The sequence below is a fragment of the Rhopalosiphum maidis genome, chromosome 1 (genome assembly GCF_003676215.2).
Source record: "Rhopalosiphum maidis isolate BTI-1 chromosome 1, ASM367621v3, whole genome shotgun sequence".
Lineage (NCBI taxonomy): Eukaryota > Metazoa > Arthropoda > Insecta > Hemiptera > Aphididae > Rhopalosiphum > Rhopalosiphum maidis.
Window position 1 is genome coordinate 18187364 of NC_040877.1, and position 12880 is coordinate 18200243.

The window sequence follows — 12880 nt, forward strand, 5'->3', positions numbered from 1 at the left end:
TAAAAGTAGGTAACATTTAAATATAGAAAAAATTCTGAAAAGTTTTAAAATGATTAAGTTTTTTTTAAAATCTTATGATAAAGGTTTAAAAATAATCATGTATGTGATATTAATATATTATATATATTGTTTAGTCAACGCCATCGTGCAAGTGTATAGTGCAGTTAAATAGATTATGTTTAGAGTTCACTGCGAACAATGTCTCGTTTTATTTCAGCATTGGGAATTATAAAGATGGTTTTGTAAGTATATTATGATACGGGCATAGTGTGTTGGTTAAAAAGAATCATTCAAAAAAAGGTACTTACCAAGAGTGGGCATAATAATAAAAATAGGCGTGTGTCCTATAATAGTCGAAACGACGTTATAATCATTCAAAAGCAATGAAATGTAGAATATTACTTTGAATGTTTATATGAATCCCAGTACTTTTTTATATGTTTTTTCATCACTTTAGAGTTTACACGTGCGTTAAAAGAACAATGGGAAGTGAATATGTTTTTTTATTTAATGAATAATATTTGCGTAAAATATTTATTTATGACATTCACCAAACCGACCTGCTAATAAAGTGCATTGTATTTGGATAGAGCTGTGGTGAATTCTTTTTCAATGTAAATATCTATGAAATAATAAATAATATTACATAATAGACAGGATAGACATTTTTAAATCAAGAATTATTATAACTTACTATTTTGCATAGGAATAAACTGGTGGGTATTGAAGGGAGAGTATACCTCTCTCAAAAAGCAATTTTTCATGTAATTCAAAACTAATTAGATATAGGTACTTATTATATTATCAAAAATAAACTTGTCCAAGTTTTATATTTTAAAAGATTAACTACAGAAAAAGTTTGTAAAATGTATTAATGTTTTTTAATAATAAGAATCACCTTATTCTTGTAAATCATTAATCAAATATTCAATTTATTCTTTTAAAAATGTTAATAGATCGAAATTCGAATGAGTATTTATTAAGTTATTTAGTATTGCGTACTAAGGATAGTTATGTAGGTTCATAATACATTTTTCGGAAGATACGGGGATTCTAATGTTTTGAAAATTATAGTAATTAATATTGATCTATTGACATGCTACAATTTGTGAAAAATAAAAATTGTCCGAGTATAATCGCTATAGTAGGTATATTAAATATAACATGTATTTTATGCTTTTGTAAAACCATTTCTAAGGACCACACAAAAATTTCCTTAATGTTAGTTTGAATTCGATTTATAGATAAATCAACATTTTCGATAGAGCTGTCGGCTTATTAATTTATAGGAAAAAAAATTCAGTTCTCATTTGGAAAAGAAGACATCGCGGGAAACTCGTTTAATGCGAGATTATACCGAAATAAAAATAAATAAAAACAAGTTGACCGGAAAATTATCTTCTTTTTGGATACGCGAGGAGTGTATACGGTTTTCCGAGTGCAGCGTAAAGAGAAAAAAAAACGAAAAACCGGAAAATCGGAAATCATAATCATTTACTGCACTTTCGCGTGACAACCCGAACGAAAAATCGTAAACGGATCTGTCTGGTGTGTAGCAGTAGTAAGTCGTAGTGGTGTGGTGCGTATATGCTGCAGTTGATTATTGGCGGACATGTCAATTTCCGATGCCGTGAAGGCCGAACGATTTGTCAAAATGAGACAACCGGTTTGAAGTCGTCGGCGGCGGTGACGAGTGCGGGGGTGGCGGGGAAGGGCGACGCGATTTGAAATAATTAACCGTTTCACAACACTGCAGTCGTCGTTGTCGCGCGCGTATAATATTATGATATCGCGCCGCGCAAGAGTTGCGGTGCAGGTCGTCGTCGTCGTCGTCGTAGGAAACGCTACCGCGGACCGACGACGGATTGGCATTATGAAAACACTGTAATACTATATACTTAGGGTTATTATGATAATTAATTAGACAATTTGATCTGGCACAGGTATGTTAATTCGACGATTTTGTTTCGGTTACGAAATCGGTAATATGCACGTATATATTATTATTATTATTATTATTATTACACGATATAGCCCTATGCGTGTGTATTATTTTGTTTCGGTTTTGAGAGAAAAAAAAATAAAATACGAAAACCGTTTCAAGGTCGTCGCCTGTGTGCAACGCTCGCGCCACACCGTTTCGCTCTAGTAATTCGGTCGGGTCCCGCGCGCGCACATACTACTACAACACGCGGCGATGGAAAGCGAAAGGTTACAGGGAACATAATAATAATATAAACATATTATATTTTAATGTATAATATTATTATATGTACATAATACACGTTCGTACAATAAACCAACAGACGGTATAATTTAACGACGTGCCCACTACATATACGAACGTACGTGTATAATAATGATATGTGTACCACTGCGTTTGGCGGTGATGAGCGAATAAATGACAATAACAATAATAATATACGTATATATATATATATACGTATCAACCTTGGACGACGTTTTCCGGAGCTCGCGATTTGAGTGCACATCGCCATAGGACTGTGTGTGTGTGTGTGTAGTATTTTGAGTATTACCTATATAATATCGTCACAATCCGATGTCGCAACAGTATTCGGACCGCATAAAATGTGTCCTACACGTGTGTGCCTACGGATTATATTGCGTGCACGCGCGGTCGTCGGTCACAGGACGCGCGTATCGTCCGGTCCGTGCGATTTGTGCGCGACGCGTGTACACCTACCTCTGCCTATGCATATTTTACGAGAACCGAATTTCGCCGATCGCGTACCTATCGCAGTTGTTGTTGTTATCAAACGTTTTTACTCGGAAAACGATCGGTTTACGACGTGACCGAGCCTGCCGCAGTATAAAATACGTCGATTTATGAACGCGCTCGCGCGACCTTGTCCGGGGCCACGGGCGCGCGCGAGCGATGATGAAGGCGAAAACGTTCGACTATTAAAAGAACAAATAATGACACCATAAAAAAAAAAAAAAAATTCAAGACAGTAAATATTATACGTAATATGTACACGTGATGCAGACAGAGAGAATAATATAGACTACAGAGGCGAAATACGCTTGCGCGCGCACCAAGCTCGTTTTGTCTTCGACCGGTCCGAATGATATTATATTGTATTTGTCCAAAACTCAATGCTCTCTATACGTTATACACTCGATTCTATACACGACCATTCGTCGACGGATTTGATGATGATGATGATGATGATGTGTGCCCTTGACTCTGACATGGCAATTATCGAAATATCGTGTTAACGCTAATGGATAGTACGAGTTTAGGTACTCTTTTTTTTTATGCTCTGTGTACACAACACGCGTGTGTGAGTGTGTGTGTGTACTGTGTACCCAGTGGTGGTAGGTACTGTTCCACGTCCCGTCCGCGACCGTCTCTCTTTTCAGACAATATCGTGTGGACGATTTTCCCCGAAAGCGTTTTATTTTTATTTTTCAAACGGTTACTCGTCTGACATTTTTCTGACAATTATTATAATTATCGTTTGTCCGCTTATTTCACACGACGTTCGATTAACGTTTGTATGTATCTCTCGTATTATTATGTTGGTAATTTGTTTGTAAACAAAAATTGAAATGTTGCTTATCATAAAATATGGACGGAAGTTTACTTTTAGTAGACAGCAGTGTGCACAATGTGAAAGTCGATCGTGAAAAAGTTACACGCATCTTTATATAGATTTCGGAACGTTATTTTTATTAGAAGATATGTTCCGCAAACCGGTCTCAAAATTTTTCAGATGCCTCTATCATGACTGACGTTCACATCATTAGCAATTCGATTAATCATTGTAGTGCGCGATTTTAATTGAAGATAAATAGCAATAGTGAGACGAACATTGGGTAGATAGATCCCTTCTTTAAATACCTATTGAACAAAATAAACATCAAATGCAATAGCTATTGTATAACAATGACAATATGACCGGTTGTATATTATTGTATTGATCTCGTCACTTGTTTCTACGATTTTAAATATGGTATTGACGATTCAAATTTAAATTAATTATCATAGTATATATTATTGATTAAATGTATTACAGTTATCGTCAATCTTTTAATCGACAAAGGTTTTGAACGAAAACACTAAATGTGGTATTCTGATCTAGCTTACACGATACTGAACAGTGTCGGCTGTCATTGTGAAGTACTACTCTAAACTTGGAATCCTATAATTGTATTTCGGTACCTAAAACAGCTTAACAGACAAACAAAATAAATTTTAATTCTGAATGGTGTTGAGATTATAAACCGACTAAGTAGAACCAATAATTTGACAAATTATATTTCAAACGTTTACGTTGTATCGCGTATAAAATTATACTTGGTATATTGTATTTATAGCTATAGTAGATTTTACTAAAGCTATAACTATTATTTATAGATTATAGGTAATGTAAGATATATGTGTGTGTCGTGTATGTATTACTATGAACGTCTGTCGTTCGTTAGGTGCTTAAAATATATTATTTATAATTTAACTATCGTAACCATTAAAAATAAACGAGTTTCGCGATTTTTAGTGGATGGATTCATACGAAATTAATTCTACAAATAAAATTGTTCGAACATGTACAGGCGTTTATACAGTAGTAATACTTATATCCCGAAGCGTCTTGCTGCCCACTGGGCACATTGTGTCTTAATACGAAAATTCGTCACGACTTTGTTGACTTAGATTCATCGACATACTTCAATATGGATGCTCTTTAGTCTTTAAAAATATATTTGTTATATTTTACCATTCAATTGATTTAAATAAATCATGTTTAAGACATCATTCCACAAGACTTCAAGTATACATGTTATTATTGTTATTAATACTATTTTTTTACAAGGTGAAAAGTAGTCCAATTTTGTATCTCAGCAACGTAAATCAAATGTTGCGCCATAAGACATGACGTGTTTAACATGTATATCATAACATAAACTAATATTTTCACTTGTAAAATTATTCTTTTTCCCTTATTTATTGGGCACCTCGTGTAATAATACGGTAGGTACTACACAAAATTAGATTATTTTTTTATTTTTTTTTTTTTTATTAGTTTAAACACACTTAATGGCAGAGCAGTCAATAGAAATAACGAGTTAATTACGAGGTATTAGCACAACATACATTTAATAACACTGTTTAGGTAGTATTATACACTAAATGTGTGTTATTAAAAGTTGCTAGAGGGTATGGAAATTGGCCGTGTATTCTAAATAAATTGGTATTTGTAAAACCTTGTTGAAGTTTCATTTTTTTAAGTCTTATCATATAAAAGTGTTGCCCTATAGTGGGATAATGGTGACTTTAAAGTTTGCAGAATTCACGTCTTACAATGTATTTATTTTAAAATAAACGTATATATAATATATTATTTATAATATACTACTCCGCATGTTTGCAATATACATGTAATGACATTTGAGCATCATTATAATATTATTTACATTTTACAAAACACTTCCATAAGTCACTCTATATCCACACACACGTGACATGTAATTTATTTTACTATTCTCTTAAAGGTTTGAAACAAGTGAATTGCATTACGCTATAATAATAATTCATTCAATTATATTATGTATATTTCCAAATAAGAAATATGGTTAATGCTCGTTTCAGTTTTACATAAGGTATTTTATATAGCGTATATATTTTAATTATGCCAACTTAAGTTTTGAAAAATAATCGTTATTAAAATACTATTAACCTGGTAGACATTTATTATTATCTTTTTAAGACGGATAATAGTTTGTAAATACCGAAATAATAAATGTATGTTTGTGTACTATAGTATATATTTATATACCTATATACTTACTACCTACACTAAATGAGTATTACTTAGATAAATCTAAATTCTAAGTGGACGAGTCTAGGCACACTGTTGTTTATAATATATGGATGGTTATAGTAAATACCATAAACAATAAAATGTATAATGTATATAAGTGTAATAATATTATGATGATATTAATTACTTTAATGTTCAGTGATCGTTAAATTTAAGTTCAAAACCACATTTTTACGATGGCTATCAATATAATGGTCAATTGGTACGTTGATTATTTTCATGTAATTTTTGCGGTAAAATGAAAGTATTAACCTATACCATGACACAATGTATACCTATTTAATATCGTAGTCTTTCTATTTAAAGATTCTAACGCATATAATAAAATATGCGATAAAATGGGTTAAAATTGATTTTTATATTTCTATAGTTTTCTGTTTTCTTCAGTTGAAATTTATAATTCAAAAACAAATAATTACAATGATTAATTTTATGATTTTTACTTCTTAATTCGGGGCATATTTTTATGTAAATTAAAAAAAAACATGGAGACGAATTTATCACTTAATGCTTAAGAGCCGACGTAAATCCTACAATATCGTTATAATTGGTAATCGTTTTTACTTATTCATATCAAAAATATATCCAGAAAATAAAATAAATTATGAAAGTAATCATTGTGATAGTCGTGTTCATAATTTTTTAATTTAATTTATTTATTTTTTGTTTAAATTTTAAAATAAACATGAAATATGTATAATAATTGGCAAATTCGTGTTTTATTAAAATTATATATGTAGTTGTGTGTATAAAAGGTTACTTTAATACTTAATATATTGCATAGAATTTATTATTCAAAACTTATATGCATTGGTGGCTGATTTAATATAAATTTACTAAAATAGTAATATTTATTAAAATGTAAATTTTATTAACCACTTTATAATATTTAATACTAAACTGATCAAATTAAACTATAAGTCGTAAAAAATCAAACCAAAACCAAGCCCACCCAACCCGTTTAATATATCAATACATTTAAAAATGTCAGCCATTACGATAAAACTATAGACGTATAAAAACACTAATCCATATGTATATTATGTATATATATAATATATTAAATAGTATTGTTTTCGATTAAAACTGTAAATGGCAAAACATTTAAATAAACATCATATTATACTATCGTTAAGAAATATAACCTTTTTTTTTTTTAAATTTAATAGTTTATACGCAATTAAAGTTATGTATTTTGTTTATGTATTATAATTTTTTACCATAAAAGCATTAGGTCATTGAATAAAAGTGTAGAATAATAAAATCATTTGGTAATGTTATACACATTATAATTTGTAATGACTAATGAATAATTTTGATTTTAACCAATGTTATTAAAAGGGTTACATAACCAAAATCTAACAATAAAAATTATTTCAACTGCTTAGTTAATGCATTTATACCTTATACTTAATAGTGACATTTTTTAAGACTTCTACTCAATAACTGCCTACAGTAATCCAGAAAGTTAACACTAAACCATATACCCATTCGAGAGTACATATAGTTAATAATATTTTATTCATGTATAATATATAATTAGTGGTTTAAATACTAAATAAATCAAATTATTAAACTAAATACAATTTCCATTTTATTAACATAAATTTGAACTTTTACAATGTATAATTAAAAATCAAAAATGTTCAAGGCTATGCCATCAGTAAATAGTTTAACAGCGCATTTTCGATATCTTTTTACTACGGTATCAGTCCATTTTTATACATCAAGTATATTAAGGTAAGTAATGTAAAATTAAAATACCGACAGAGACATGCTTGCCAGTGACAATACCTCTGTTCTTGTAACAAATAATAATAAATGAAAATATGGCCATATTTAAAAAATTACTCGCATCCTATATTTATGGTTTACACAAATCAATTACTTAACAACATTCATTAATAAATATTATATTGTTTATTGTAATAATATATACTATATACGTAATTTAAAACACTATCATAATACTACGTTTTCGATCAGTGATTCGAAATTGTTATAAAACTACACGTGTCGATGTAAAAAAAAACATTCTAATTGTATAAGTTTTCAGAGTGAAAACGTTATAAATAAAATAAATTGCATTTTTTATTATTCGTACATATCAAATAATTATTACTGGTACTTGCGTGTTACATAATATTATACACTAAACACAATATAACAAATAAACATATACATATATTTCTTATTAGCTTCCAATATTTAAATTATTACAGCTTAACAATTATTTTATATAATATATAAATATATATATACAAGTTTAGTGTTTACGCAGAAATGTACCTTCATAAAAAAAATAAAAAATGATGTGTACATAAATATACGATTCATATTATTAGTTCAACATTCTATCTCGCTGTGGCAAATTATATACAATTATTTTTTAATATTTATTCACCCACACTCATTTAAAAAAATTTAAATTCATAATCGTAGACTGTGTGCATGATGTGATAATATATAAATATAATAAAATGTTCAGCTCTGGGTACGCTGGAACAATGTAGGAAACGCTCGGACTATTATGATGCATATAGCAAAACACTCACATTACGAATTTTTTGGTCTGACACCGTAGGAATTACGATGTTAACGTTTAATCACTTGCGTGCCTGTTCCAGTATCGGAAGACGTGTAAGCGAAGTTGGACCTCCATTTTTTTTTTTTTATTTCCAAGTTATCTGATAGTTTACAAATTCGGAAAATTATAATTGTTTCTTTTGCAGTAATTTTGAAAATGTTTGAATCAAGTCGGTGTGCCAACTCTGTGTACGTCATCGCAGGTTATAGGGTCTCCGATCCAACGACCACCAATTCGATTTCGTTCGGACTATTTTGTCTCCAATAAAACCATTGGAGTGGACTGCAGTGCGCTTTCGTTTTCAGATGGAATCGTTTCGATATTTGGCGACGAACTAAGAAGCCTTGTCGGTGGACAGGCGAAGATTTCCTCATCGATTTCGATCGGGTATGACGTTATCTGACGCGATATCGTTACCGCAGATGTTGACGAAAGCTTCAGTTGTTTAATTAGTTACTCCATTAGTGCAACGACATAATAATAATGTAGGCATTGACGAAAAATTGATTTTATCGATTGATGTCTTGATAAAATTTAACTGTGTCCATTGCATTTTTTTCGTATAATATCATTAATATCTGAAAACATTGATAGGATAACGAGTGACATATGCATATTTATTAATATATTATGCTGATCTACAAGAATTTGAAAATCACCAAGGCGTACTATAAATCTGAAAATACGTGACGGAAGTCTCCTTTTTCGCGATATAACACTTCTATCATTAATAATATATTAATATGTATAGATTTGTGTACAATGTATTTATGTAGTTTATGACGACATGTGTCATTGTGCCATTTCACCAAAACAAGTTCAACATATTTATCATTATTTATATTACTATAAATGTTATTATATTATTTATTCCGACATTGTGTTCTGCGTCGAACTCACCGCTATTATATATGTGCACCGCGATAACCACGTACGTGCATTAATAGTGTTGTTGTGTCGTATCGGAAATCCAACGCTTTTTACGGAGTTTCGAGTTTCAACAATAATTATTGAATAATAATAATAATAAAAAAATATCAAACGATCATAATAATAAGAGTCTTACGAAACGGCGGAGGCTGGACCGTCGCTGCACGTGTTTATGGGGCAACGATTAATGTTTATAGCACCGGCGTATAAAAATGGAAGAAAGTGAAAATGTGTCATTTCGCGAGCGAGGCGCGCGGATGCCACCGTCGTCGCGACGCCGCCAGATCGGTTGCTTTTGTAGGACGAGATCCGACGGCGACGACTTATCATTTACCAACGTGCGCTGCATTAACATTTTTATTGTAGTTAATTTCGGAAGTCGACCTGAATACGTAAAAGTGGACCTATAAAACGTACGGGGACAATTTATTATTGCGTACGTCGTCGTACAAAAACGGCATCGAAGGACTAGAGAATGGTTAGACGTCAGACGGTCGCAAAAACGTTTTGAGTATAACGTTTTACGTCCCGGCCACAGGTTTTGAAAATCTAATCGGTTTTTTGGCTCAATCGTTGTGCCTTCCGGAAGTTCGGAAGCTGTGTCGAGTACATTTTAAAGACGGTCATTATTCTTATTCGTAACACAAATTATAATACAATAATACATAGGTACATCATCGACGGTCACAAGACTGGTTTTGATATTTGTATTTAGAACGAGGACGTTGACGGTATAATCGAACGAAATTATTACTTTAAAAAAACAAAACCAATAAGCGCGATAATAACATTATTATACACCGAACGACATGTTAATAAATTCATTTCGGTCGGACATGATATCACATACAGCCACATAGGCACCCATTTGTATATATATTATTATAATTAAATTATTATTTGTACTTATTAGCGAGCTGCGACGTCTCGTTTCAAAAATAAATCACGTCCGAGTCATAAATAATAATTATCTTTCTCAGTACTATAGTGGCATTCGAGCTGTATTCTAAAAGATAATAATATTCTTGGGAACTCCTGGCGTGGAGCCGAGGTGAAATAATATTATTGATATTATTATATAACCATATGCTTTGACCATACGTCGATTTAAACGTATTTAAAAGCGGTCCCATTATAATAATATGTTTATCGTAGGCGAGGTTTGTCGGTACAATCGGTGTTGCGCGTTTCGCAAAATAATTCTCAACTACTTCGATTTAAGAATAAACGGATAATCGGCGAGTGGAAATAATAATTGCACAGTCACAGTACGCACGTAGTCGCGGATACAATTTTCAAATGTTTTTTTTTATTTTTTCGATTAGACAAGGTAATGACTAAATTAGCAATGACTAAAACGGCGTCGGCCGATTGACTTAACGGAAAAGTCAGTGGTGTATAATAATATAATATTACTACACCGGGTTAGCGGTAGCAGTGGTATTTACGGGTACTTACCTTGTTTTGCGGGTCAGCCGATCTAAAACACGGCGATAGATGACCAAGAGATCGATAAATAATAATATTATAATTGAAAAATTAACTCGGAAATGGATCGGTCCGTTGTGACAGCTCGTGTTCTGCAGTAAGCGCTGTTCCCGAGTCTTGTCGGTCGTTGTCTAAAATACCGTCTGACGATTGCTTAGCGATAATAATACAAACATAAAGGTAATCGGCATTAAGATTATTATATAGGCGCCTACACCATATAATTATGCGTATTAGCCGTTGGCCGCTGTGCGCGTGCGGACGAATTATTATTGTTTTACGGGATTGCTCGCGTACAGATTTGGTCGGTGTTTTTTCCTGCTGGTTTACTATATACGATCGTAAACGATTAAGACAGAGACGATGACGCGGCCTGTCTTGGACAGCCTCTGTCGGTCGTCGTGCACTATTTATCAAGGTCGGCGGTGGTATAATAATGATTACACAGGTAAAGGTGCTTTATAGTCGAATTTGTGGCGCGCGCGCGTGTGTGAGTGAGAGCAATTTAACGGGCACGACGATGGCATTAAACGTTTTGCGTAAAACGAATCATTTTTTCCGATGTCTCCCATCGAATCGGTTCAATCGCGATTTGATTGTCGACAAAAAAACCATAATACATACTGACCTTTGAAGAAAAATATTACAATAAAAACGATATACGTGTACACGTATTATTATTTTATTTCATACACGAACACCGTAAACTTCGTGACTTCCTCGACAGTCGGCCGTGCAACAGCTGCACCAGTAGTCCGCCTGCGGTGTATATTATACGCGTTTTCATTGCGGCATTTTCAATCGAACGGCAGAGTACCGACTACCATACAGTGGTGTTGTTGTTGCTATACGCGTTACTGTTTTGCAGGAAAGTCGGTATAATTACCGCGCGTACCATTAGGTATATTATTATTTTTTTATTTTATAAAATCCACGCATTTGTCTCGTTTTAAATTTTTCAAAATTCCAACCGTTTTTTTTTCCAAACAACACGCGTAGAGATATTGTACGCGCGCGGTATGTAAGACCTATTTATTGCTCAAGTACGGTAAACGCTCGACCGAATTGGAACGAGGCTAGGTGATGTTATTTTTATGATTTTACCATTTATACCCGGACTGACGAATATAAAAGAAAAAACCATAACATTCATATATTACAATGAACATATAATAGGTACCTATATATATATATATATATATATACATATATTGTAAAAATAATTAAAACACCAAATTGTATTTAAAATCTAATTTTTTTTTATTTCTATTTTTCTTCATTTTTAACAAGTTCTTAATTTTAATAATTTATACAATTTATTTTTACATATACATAGATAACGAAAAATAAAATAAAATTACAATTACGTCTTACTATAAATAAAGTAATATAATATTAAATGAAATACAGTATATGTACAACGCTATTACTGGCCGAATCCCTATAACTTAAAGAATGAAAAAAAAATATAATAACAATTTATCAATTAAAAATGTAATAATATTAAATCTTACGAAATATTACGTAGCTATAAAAATAACATATCCATATCGTGATATATATTTTGTGTAGACGACGAGCAGACTACAATAACGCGCGCGAGACCCGTTCGTCTATTATTCAGTTTGTAATATTCTACAAATCGAAATAGAAATAGTAAAATATTATTATAATGTCGGTTTTAACGACACACGACGTATCTAATAATAATAATAATAATAATAATAATAATAATAATTATAATATTAATAATAAAAATAATAATAATGATGATAATAATAATAATAATAATAATAAAATAATGTATGCAGTTTGTCTTATTCCGTCTTAAGAGAAAAAAAAAAAATAAAAATAAATTACTGCTTTGTTGACCACACGTATAACATTATAATATATGTAACATAAAAATACGGGTAATAAATTACGGGTGTGGGCCTAGGGTGTATGTGTGTATATATTGTTATAATATGCACAATATGCGTTGTCGCGAAGACAGCCGCCCACCGGCATTGTTACCGAGTGTGACAAACTC